Below are 10,403 nucleotides of genomic sequence, written 5' to 3'. Positions count from 1 at the left end.
ACTGTTTGTTATTTAAAAGGCAAAGATTACATTGGCCTTTCTTTTTTAGAAAAAAAAGCAAGGCCGATAAAGCAAGTTTATTTTAATAGATCAGGAATCAATGTTCAATCAAGGAAATGTTGTTATAAAGCTTGCTGTTACTTGTTGCGGCAACTACGCCTTGTAGTTTCAAGGCCATGATCAATTTTAAAGATGGTGCAGTGAGGTAATGTATTTACAAACAAAGCAAGTTCATCAGTTTAATGTTACAATAACGTAATCAGAGGTATAATACAGTTTCTTAGAAAAAGACAGTTGAAAAAATCACAACTCACGCAATATTCTTGATTTTGTATTGAATAAAAATTTTGATTTTCATTTTCCTTTTCAAAATCATAATTTTTTCTTTTATTTTGAAATAAATTTCTCTTCGCCCCATGCTACGTCGGGTGGCTAGATATCTGGTACACACAGAAATCACCATATCACAGTACAAAATGGTGTAGCGGATTAGTAAACTGGAGCACAGTGCGGTAATTGGTTTCTTGGGTGACTTAGGATGTGTTCCGTCGATAGACATATTTAGTGGATGGGGTATCACAGGCGTGTGTGCGAATGGATATGGAAACCGAAACGCGTGCTTGATGAACAAATCGATCTCTAGGCTCCATGTTATAAGGAGCCAGCGTTTGCCACGAGTATGTCTTTCAAGGCAATTAGACCATTCATGCCATCAGCTGAATACAACTGGAGGAGTTTTGATGGTAACATCATAGGTTAATGACCAACTCTACGTAAGTTATAGGTAGCAAGATGTACACAAGAGCTGTTCTTGACAGCCCGATAAAGCAGTGAATCTATTAAGTACTTAAATTAAGCAGCAGGTATAAACCACTCGTCTAGTCACTGTTAATAGCTCATAGGAGTATAACGTTCCAACACTGAAGAAGAAGAGGAAGAAGAAGTCGAAAAGATAAGAAGAAGAGGAGGAGGAGGAAAAGTAGAAATAATCACTTACGTGTTCATACATTTCTGGTTAATCTCAAACTAACACTGCTGGAGAATAACACTCTTTCAGTTATTGGAAGAGTTATATTTTTGTCTGCTTTATAACAGCCTCTCTGTTACAACGAAGTAATTCCATTTTTCCTGCATATTTCTCCTAATAATTAATCCAACCATATCAGATAATAATTCTTTCATTTACTTTCTTCGCAACATGTTTATGTCTTCCTAGTTGGCACCACATCGAGAAATTTATGTGAAGAAGGTGTATATTTTTTCGAAGTATGTTGTATTTATTTGGTACACGATTCTTTCCTGCTTTTAAGGTCATTTTAAAGTGATCTTCTGCAGCAGAAAAGTGTGCCATATGCATTAAAGTAAGACCGTCTTTAAATTTACGTGTTTTGGTTCAGATATATGGTGTCTCGTTACTTTTTTATGCTTCTGTACAATAGTGAACGAAGTCAGGAAGCAGGATATCATCTCTGAAATGTATGAAACAGCACAACACGAAAATAACTCTGACGCTGGTTTCATACGCAGTCCTCGATTAATTCTATCTCTGTTCTTTTTGAAAATTAACACAAGTTATAACACTGACAGAATACGACCATCAACGTAATTTAATAGTCAGCTGTCACAGTCCAAGCTAATAGTTGGTATAACTCTGAATTTGTGTTAAGGGTTTATATGCACCTTTCTGTTACGAGTAATAGAGGTATATTGTTAAAATTACCTATTGCGGTAGTCAATTAGTATAAGCTTTTGTCAGTGAGAAAGAGACTGCTAAAGACACACCACACATACACACACACACACACACACGCACACACACACACACACACAAACAGAGAGAGAGAGAGAGAGAGAGTGAGGGGGGGGGGGGGGAGAGAAGTAGAGAGTGAAAGGAAAGAGAGGGGGCTAGGTGCAGTAGCATATTCGGAGAATGTTAAGTGGGTGAATGCGTGTAAAATATTTTCGGTATATATCTTCTCATAAAGCAGAGCTACATTTTAATATTGTTTGGAAGTAAAAACAGAATGATAGGCGTAACCAGTACTTAGAAGTAATCAGTACCCGTAAGTAGATAAGCACACACCATTTATTCAACAAAGAAGAAGCTTACGGTAAACTTGACATCTGAGAAATTTAAACAGGAGTTTTCGTAACGTTTCTGGGGTTTACAACAGAAACGCGTTAGTACTAAAGCGTCTAATATACTGTGATTGCAAACAGACATTATGGATTTGGTGGAGAATTCTTCTTAAAAAGTTGAACATACTTCACAGAAAAGAAAAATAAAAACAATAAAAAGAAGAAGAAAGGCATATAATACAAACGAAAATAGTAAAATTTTCGGATGTCTAACAGGAAATTGGGTGCCTATGAATTAGTACGTATTTTTATTTCTTTACTTTCTTTTTTATTTTTGCAAAGTGCATTTCGGTACGATTTCGTATTCACATAAAAATTTCTGTGAATGCTGAAAGAATGAATCATCCGCACAGACATAATGGTTTTAGTTTTGACATTTCGTACCTCACAGACTTTTATAATTTCCTCTACATGTGATACTGTGTAAATTCATTCCACACTTTTCTGTATCTCCGGGCACTAGCATAGGAGCCCTTGTGGAGTACGGCGTCTGAATTCCAGCGAGGCTGTTTCACGTCTGTAGATCTTACACATGATACGAAGGCTCCATACTTCGCAACCAATATGTCCCAAGACGCCTGCTCTCGCATACGCTTTGCACGAACAACCGTGTCGGCGCGCGGCCCCTGTGTTCGCCCGATGAGCACTATCTCGATCGACTCTGCAATGCGATACCTCGATGGTAATCGCTGCTGCATAACAAGAGCCGAGGAAAAAGGATTAAGCAGCATGACTAAGCTCGCGGCCGTCAGGCCCGCACCTAATCGCATGCCGTCCACTTTGCCTCGCCAAGCAACGCCTGCTGTGTATGCTTCCAACAGCGCAATTTTGCCAAGTACCGGACAACGGGCCTGGAGACGACCACGCAGCTCATCAGTAAAGGCGCTTCTTCATTAATTTCGTCTGCGTACGAGTGCCATTTCATTACCTCCGTTGAGGGTAGCACGTAAAGAGTTTAAAGCGAGGTAGAGATCCACCTAATGGTTCACTGTGGCCATAAAAAGAAAGATTAAAGTTTATAAAGCACTGAAAATGGATGAAACTAAATAAAACGAAATTTAAACCAAGCTAGACACTTCTTTCATAACTGTGACAAACAACTCGAAATACATAAAAAAGTCATCGAAGTCAATAGCCAAAATCTTCTGCTGGAACTGCGACGATACCACCCCACGGTTCAGATCTTGGTGACAGAAGAGGATGAGATGTACGTTTATTGACAGTCAGATTGTGCACAGTTACTATGGTTTCAATTCATATATCTCTTTGTTATTGTTACAACCCATCCTCGTACGTCACTGATGTATGGAGGGTGAAAATTGCAAAGTGAAATATCCATGCTAATAATTGTAAAACCTTGATGTCTGTACAATCAAAACATTTTCCAGAAACAGAATTCGGCTGATTTAGGGAGTATAACAGAACGCAATACGAATTTTTTTTTAACTTTGTTTCTCTGTTTGTCTGTTCGATAACGGTAATATCTAAAACTAGTAGACAAAATTTCATGGGGTTTTCACAGGTATCTTGAGCGTAGCTTGGACAACGTATAGGTTTTATTTCATCAAAATTGTATTACGACAGAAAATATATTTTAATTTAAAGTTTCTGGAGTCTGCTTATGTTAGTAGTTCGGATATTTACCTCAGTGACGCGATCACCACTGCATATTACGCCTAAGAAACAACAGACAACTCTGTTAGTTTCGTAATACATCAAAGAACCAATAATGGAGCTGCTAGTCTTTTACCGCAGTGGCAGAAGTGTTTTCGGAAGCTTACGACAATGACGTAATTAAGCAGCATCATTTTATCTTCACAAATACAAACTAACACTGAATTTACTTAGTTGGGATTTATGGATTTACTATTTTTGTGTATTAAAAATTGCTTTGCTTGTTTTGAAGGGTTTTACTTATATTTGACTTCCAGTACCTAAAGAACTGTGGATTTTTCCTCAATACACTCGAACAGATAATAACTGAGGACTTAGTGGTCTCAGAAATTCAATGAAGACTGTAAGGTGAAACTTGCTGAAGCTCGATAACGTCAACTCGCTGTTTGGAAACTCCTTCCGATCTCGAGGCGTGACGTAGTAAATCTGATCAAGATCATCATGCATTATTCAGCTCCCAACTACATACTAGAAACAAGTCCTGTGACCATAGATACTTAGTGTAAACTGTGTGCTGGACGTTGTGGTCGAGTTGCTCTAGGCGCTTCAGTCCGGAACCGCCCTGCTGCTACGGTCGCAGGTTCGAATCCTGCCTCGGGCATGGATATGTGTGATGTCCTTAGATTAGTTAGGTTTAAGTAGTTCTAAGTCGAGGGGACTGATGACCTCAGATGTTAAGTCCCATAGTGCTTAGAGCCATTTGAACCATTTTGTAAACTGTGCGAAACTGGGACAAGTCGCTGGTTGATTGAATAAAGTAAGCCGCTTCAGAAGGATATAGATTGCAATTGTTATGCAGAGCCCAATTTAAACGGACGCAAAATCTCCAAATAGGCGATCTTCTACTGAAGCTCGAAATTTTGCGCGGACTTCATTGCGATATGCTTATAATAGTTTCCAAAACGAAATTTGGTCTCCAAGCCTGGCGGAAAATCCAAAGAGATTCTGGTTGCATGTGAAATACGCTAGCGGCAAGACACAATCAATACCTTCTCTGTATGGAAATACAATAGACGACAGTGCTGCCAAAACAGAGTTACCAAACACGGTCTTTCGAAATGCCTTCACGAAAGAAGACAAAGCAAATATTCCAGAAGTCGAATCAAGCGCAGCTGCCAACATGAGTAACGTAGAAGTAGATATCCTCGGAGTAGTGAAGCAACTTAAATCACGTAACAAAAGCAAGTCTTCTGGTCCAGACTGTATACCAGTTTGGTTCCTTTCAGAGTATACTGATGCATTAGTTCCATACTTAACAACCATATACAACCGTTCACTCGGCGAAAGGACCGTAGCCAAAGACTGGAAAGTTCAGCAATTCACACCAATATTTAAGGTAGGTAGTAGGGGTAATCCACTAAATTACAGGCTCATATCATTAACGTCGATATGCAGTAGGATTTTGGAACATATATTGCGTTCGAACGGTCTATTGACACACAGTCAACACGGATTTAGAAAACATCGTTGTTGTGAAACACAACTAGCTTTTTACTCATTTGAAGTGCTGAGTGCTATTGACAAGGGATTTCAACTTGATTCCGTATTTCTAGATTTCCAGAAGGCTTTTGACACAGGTTCACACTTTATAGGCACTGCAACGTCCTGTCACAGTTCCTGACTGTAATACTATTCACGAAGAATATGTGCACTCTGTGTTGTGAAATCATGTATTACTCGTAGTTGGTCAGACGAAATTTCAGGTACATAAGTGGTTATAAGGAACCTATATGGGTTCAGTATCAGTATACGGGCTGGGATAGTTTTTGATCCAAGTATGTGGCATACGAATTGGCAATCACATTACAGACCAAAACCATATCATTTTTGTCATATACGTTCGCCCTGTGCTATCGGATGAGGTGACACTACAGGATTCTCAGTTGGAGGGGCAGCAAAAATTGAATTTATGGTAATGCAGTAGCTAGGTGCTGCGTGGACGCCACGTATCCATATCGACGGCTTGTAGGAGCTGTCCTTTTCCATGGCCACCACGCTCACGACATCGCAGTATTCTTGCATACTTTCTTTTCCGTCTTATAAATACTGGGAGACGTCATATATAGGTAAATTGAAGTGGATCACTGCTGTCTGCTGCCGGGTGTCGTTACGCGGAATCAGCTGCGACCTGTGAAAGTGTGCACCAGACACCAATTCGAACCCGGGTCATCACGCGGAATCAGCGCCAACCAGTGAAAATATGTAGCGGACAGGTATTCGAACCCGGGATATCCTGCTTACTAGACACGAACGTTAACCACTGCGCCATCCGGGATACAGAGCTATCGCAACTGCACGAACTATCTCGGCACGCCTCACGTCCGATCCATATTCCTACCGAGCGCCACCTATACGCAGTCACTCTCTATTTTACTCTCATTCGCCACTCTGAGGTGGCCAATGGCCTCGCCGCAGCGGTAACACCGGTTCCCCTCAAATCACCGAAGTTAAGAGCTGTCGGGCTGGGCTAGTAATTGGATGGGTAACCATCCGGTCTGCCGAGCGCTGTTGGCAAGGGAGTGAGCCCTCGTGAGGAAAACTGAGGAGCTACTTGATTGAGAAGTAGCGGCTCCAGTCTCGTAATCTGACATACGGCCGAGAGAGTGGTGTGCTGACCACATGCCCCTCCGCATCCGCATACAGTGAAGCCTGTGTGGTGAGGATGATACGGCGGTCGGTCGGTACCGTTGGGCCTTCATGGCCTGTTCTGGAGGAGTTTATTTCTTCGCTGCTCTGAGATTCCCACAGGAGATCTGGCGTATTTGTGCAACCCAATTGAAGAAAGTGGATCCATTTCCCAGTTAGGCCTACTAATTATATGAATGCGTGGTGTCACTACTTTGGGACATGTCCGACAGAACAGACACCACGTATTCGTATAACTGGGGACTTAGCGCAGGGGACTTGTCTTCGGAAGGATGACAGTTCAGCCGGCCGCTGCGGCCGAGCGCTGCTGCTACGGTCGCAGGTTCGAATGCTGCCTCGGGCATGGATGTGTGTGATGTCCCTGGGTGAGTTAGGTTTAAGTAGTTCTAAGTTTAGGGGACTGATGACCTCAGATGTTAAGTCCCATAGACATAGTCCTTAGAGCCCTTTGAACCATTTCTTGAAGGACAGTATCCGTGCTCGTCTGATCATCCAAATTTTGGTTGGTGGAGACAGATGCCGTTAAGATTGCTTTAGAAGGTCACGGCCGTCTCCTCTACCACCGTTGCCCAGTCTGAGCTTGTACTCCGCCTGTAAAGACCTTATAGTAGACGAGGCGTTAAACCCTCACCTTCTACTGCTCACCCTTGTAACATTATAGGCAACTATTATACGAATACACACTGCAGCTGAGATACAGTATATAATGTCGCGCGTATTCTATCATGTGCGTCAGTTTTCACACGGCTGCAGTCAGGCTGGAGTACTAAATTTTGAACTCCTCTGCTAATTTACTGTGCGATGTGATGCTCATGCTGGGTTTCAAATCCGCTTGTATCACTGAATCTTAATGGTTTAACTTTGACAGTTCACTTCATGTAAAATCTGTAACGAAAAAATGTTCCATTTGGTTATTATATACTTCTAGAGGGTAAGAACCCAATAGAGTATCATACACTTTCATCAAATTGTGAACGATAGTAGTTATTTTGAAAAGGGTTATAAATATTTTTCTTCTAATTGCACAATTTATCATGAATTTTTTTTTCTCAAGTAGGAAACTAGCGATTATCAGATGAAAAGAGGTACGTCTAAAAACAGAACGAAGAACACTAAATTGTCAATAGGTACTGTAAGAATGCGTACCAACAGCGACGTAAACACACACACCACCAGTCTAGATCGTTGCGTTGTACCGTTGTCTCATTTGTGATTAATCCTCGCCGAACACTTATTTCATTTTTTCTTTACTTATAACAATGTTATGCTGGTTGAGAGACAGCCTTTGCAGACCTCTTGTTTACGTGCCCTAAGCAACACAAATGTACCGCAAGAACTTTCGATATCAGCCGTCATCCGGTCGGCCGCTCTGTAAGATACACGCGCCTTTGGTCACGCCGCTGCGTCTCCCAAAGCCGCCATCGCGGCACGACGGCGCTACCACGAACGCTTACGCCGCCGCCAATGACATGCAAGCATCGCCTCCCGTGAGCTCCAGCGGCGGGTCTAGTTAAGTACAAACAATCTACCTAAGTTCCGAAATCGACGCACACAACTCCCATGTTGCCCATTTACCATTTCATAACAAGTACGACCGCTATGATGGTTTACAGCGGCCAGAGCTCTTCAGCTACCCTGTAGTCTTTGTACTGAAGACTATCTGAGTTGTAAACTTTTGTACGTGTATATATTTTAAAATTCAAAATCTACTTTTAGGTTTGGGTTGTTTGGGGGAAGAGACCAAACAGCGACATCATCGGTCTCATCGGATTAGGGAAGGAGGGGGAAGGAAGTCGGCTGTGCCCTTTCAAAGGAACCATCCCGGCTATTGCCTGGAGCGATTTAGGGAAATCACGGAAAACCTAAATAGGATGGCCGGACGGGGGATTAAACCATCGTCCCCCCCAATGTGAGTCCATGTGCCAACCACTGCGCCACCACGCTCGGTCCACTGTTAGCAACTGACGCTGCAACTGCAATAAATCAAGTTACTTTTGCTATTTGATATTAGATGCAGAATAATTTAATGTCAGAATTATTTGTCCATGAACCGTATCTGTTCCTCGCTTCTGTATTCACTACATAACCATAAGACGTGCAAAGGAAGTTACAAGAAGTACGAGAAAATGATTCTCATACTTTATTTAGTATTAAACACAAGTCAGTTCAAAAGGTCAGCCAGAAAGCACTCAGCGATCAGAGTCGCCCTCAAGATTTCATGTTAGTTGACGCAAAACATTTTCCACATACTAGGGTTGACTGAAAGGTAATGCCTCCACCTTTGTAACTCTTCAACAGTTGGCAGCATTGGCATACGCAGGTACTGGCTTGTTCCGTAGCCTCCTCCCTACAGCTCCAGTTGGCGGGAAGCCTTAGCATTGAACCGTTGTATTGTTATAGTGTAAAGTATGGAATCCTGCGCAGACGGTCGCTCATTGCGATTTAAGCAACGTGCAGTCATTGAATTCTTAACGGCAGAAGGTTTCACCACAAAGGAGAGTCAGCAGAGAATGAAAGCAGTCTATGGTAATTGTGCTGATGTGAGTACTGTGCTTCGTTGGGCGAGAAAGTTAGCAATCACCGATTTTCACAAGCAAAATGTTGACAGATTGATTCAGAACGATTCAGGACGATCGGCGTATCACTCAGAGCGAAACTGCAAGCACAATCGGCATTTTACAAAAACGTGTGGGTGTGAGACGTGGTTGCGGAAACAGAGTGTCGACTTATTTCGTGACGCGTTCGGAAAACTTGTTCATCATTGGCAGAACTGTATCCAATTGGCTGGTGATTATATGGAAAAGTGAATATTGTTTGTTAAAGATCACATTCTAAGAATTATTTCTGCGTTCTATTTATTAAAATATTCTCATCCGAACCGAATTAACGAAGATGGAGGCATTACTTTTCATTCAACTTTCGTATACCTGATTCAGAACTTTTTAGGACATTGTTACCTGCTCAACATTTACTGTTATTAGCTATGCAGTGCACTTTTTGTGCCTCATCAGTGTCATGAAGTTAAACAAACTGTTTTTGCATTCTCAGATTTTTAGTTTTTCTCTTCTTTACGTTATTTTCTGTTGGTTCCGTCGTAAGCCTCGTCTTTTCAATTAATTGTTTTGTTGGTACTGAAAATTTTGTACGGATAACGTTTATCACATTTTGTGTTTCTGGACCGTTAACACAAACTTAAACACATGAGTCACAAGGGTTCGTGAAATCTCACTGTACAGATGTTTATTTTAAAAGAGATTCATGACATTACGTTAGAAATTATCAGTTAACACACATAACACAATAACGCTTTGCAACGGTGGTATGATGCCACAACATCACTGACTTTGGCGGTATTCGAGAACAGAGCATAAGCCACACGAGGTGCATGAATTTGTGCCGAAATGTAACAAAGAAAACTTGGTGTCCATCAGCCAGTTAATCTGAAACAAACGGTAGGCGTCGTTACCCAAAGCCTTTGTATCGTAGCCCAGGTCAGGATAAGTTTTGCTTTAAAAACAAAAGAGTATCAATGTCATAAAACGGAATTTTTATTTCCGTTCCAAGTATGTCTTTAGGTAACAGGTTATGACTTGCACTTTCTGACTTACGCTTTTCGCTGACATGAAACGGAAAGAAAACGCTGTTTTATGGTAGTCATTCTTCTTTTATTTAAAACTAATGCAGTATCGGCTAAATGAACTACACAATATAAACAGGTAGGAGGCACGGCAACCAACGTTTGGGGTATCACTGCGTCAGCCATGCCGTTCGACGAATTAAGCACAAGTCAACGGAAGTTGTAATGTTTGCGTTTGGCAGAAATTTCCTTGGTCCCACAAAAACAAATTTTAAAGTTTATTTTGCACAATATTCGATGCTCATGCAGTGAAGACAATTGTATTTAATTTAAAATGGTCATTACAGTCAACTCCGTAAATATAGTC

The 10,403-nt window shown here is 41.3% G+C and overlaps 1 pseudogene; it reads left to right on the top strand.

The window, feature by feature from the left end:
• The first annotated feature begins 6,209 nt into the window (after positions 1-6,209).
• Positions 6,210-6,327, top strand: LOC126459145 (5S ribosomal RNA; annotated as a pseudogene).
• The last annotated feature ends 4,076 nt before the right edge of the window (positions 6,328-10,403 follow it).

The sequence above is a fragment of the Schistocerca serialis genome, chromosome 2 (assembly GCF_023864345.2).
Source record: "Schistocerca serialis cubense isolate TAMUIC-IGC-003099 chromosome 2, iqSchSeri2.2, whole genome shotgun sequence".
Classification (NCBI taxonomy): domain Eukaryota; kingdom Metazoa; phylum Arthropoda; class Insecta; order Orthoptera; family Acrididae; genus Schistocerca; species Schistocerca serialis.
This window is presented reverse-complemented; position numbering and strand designations above follow the sequence as displayed.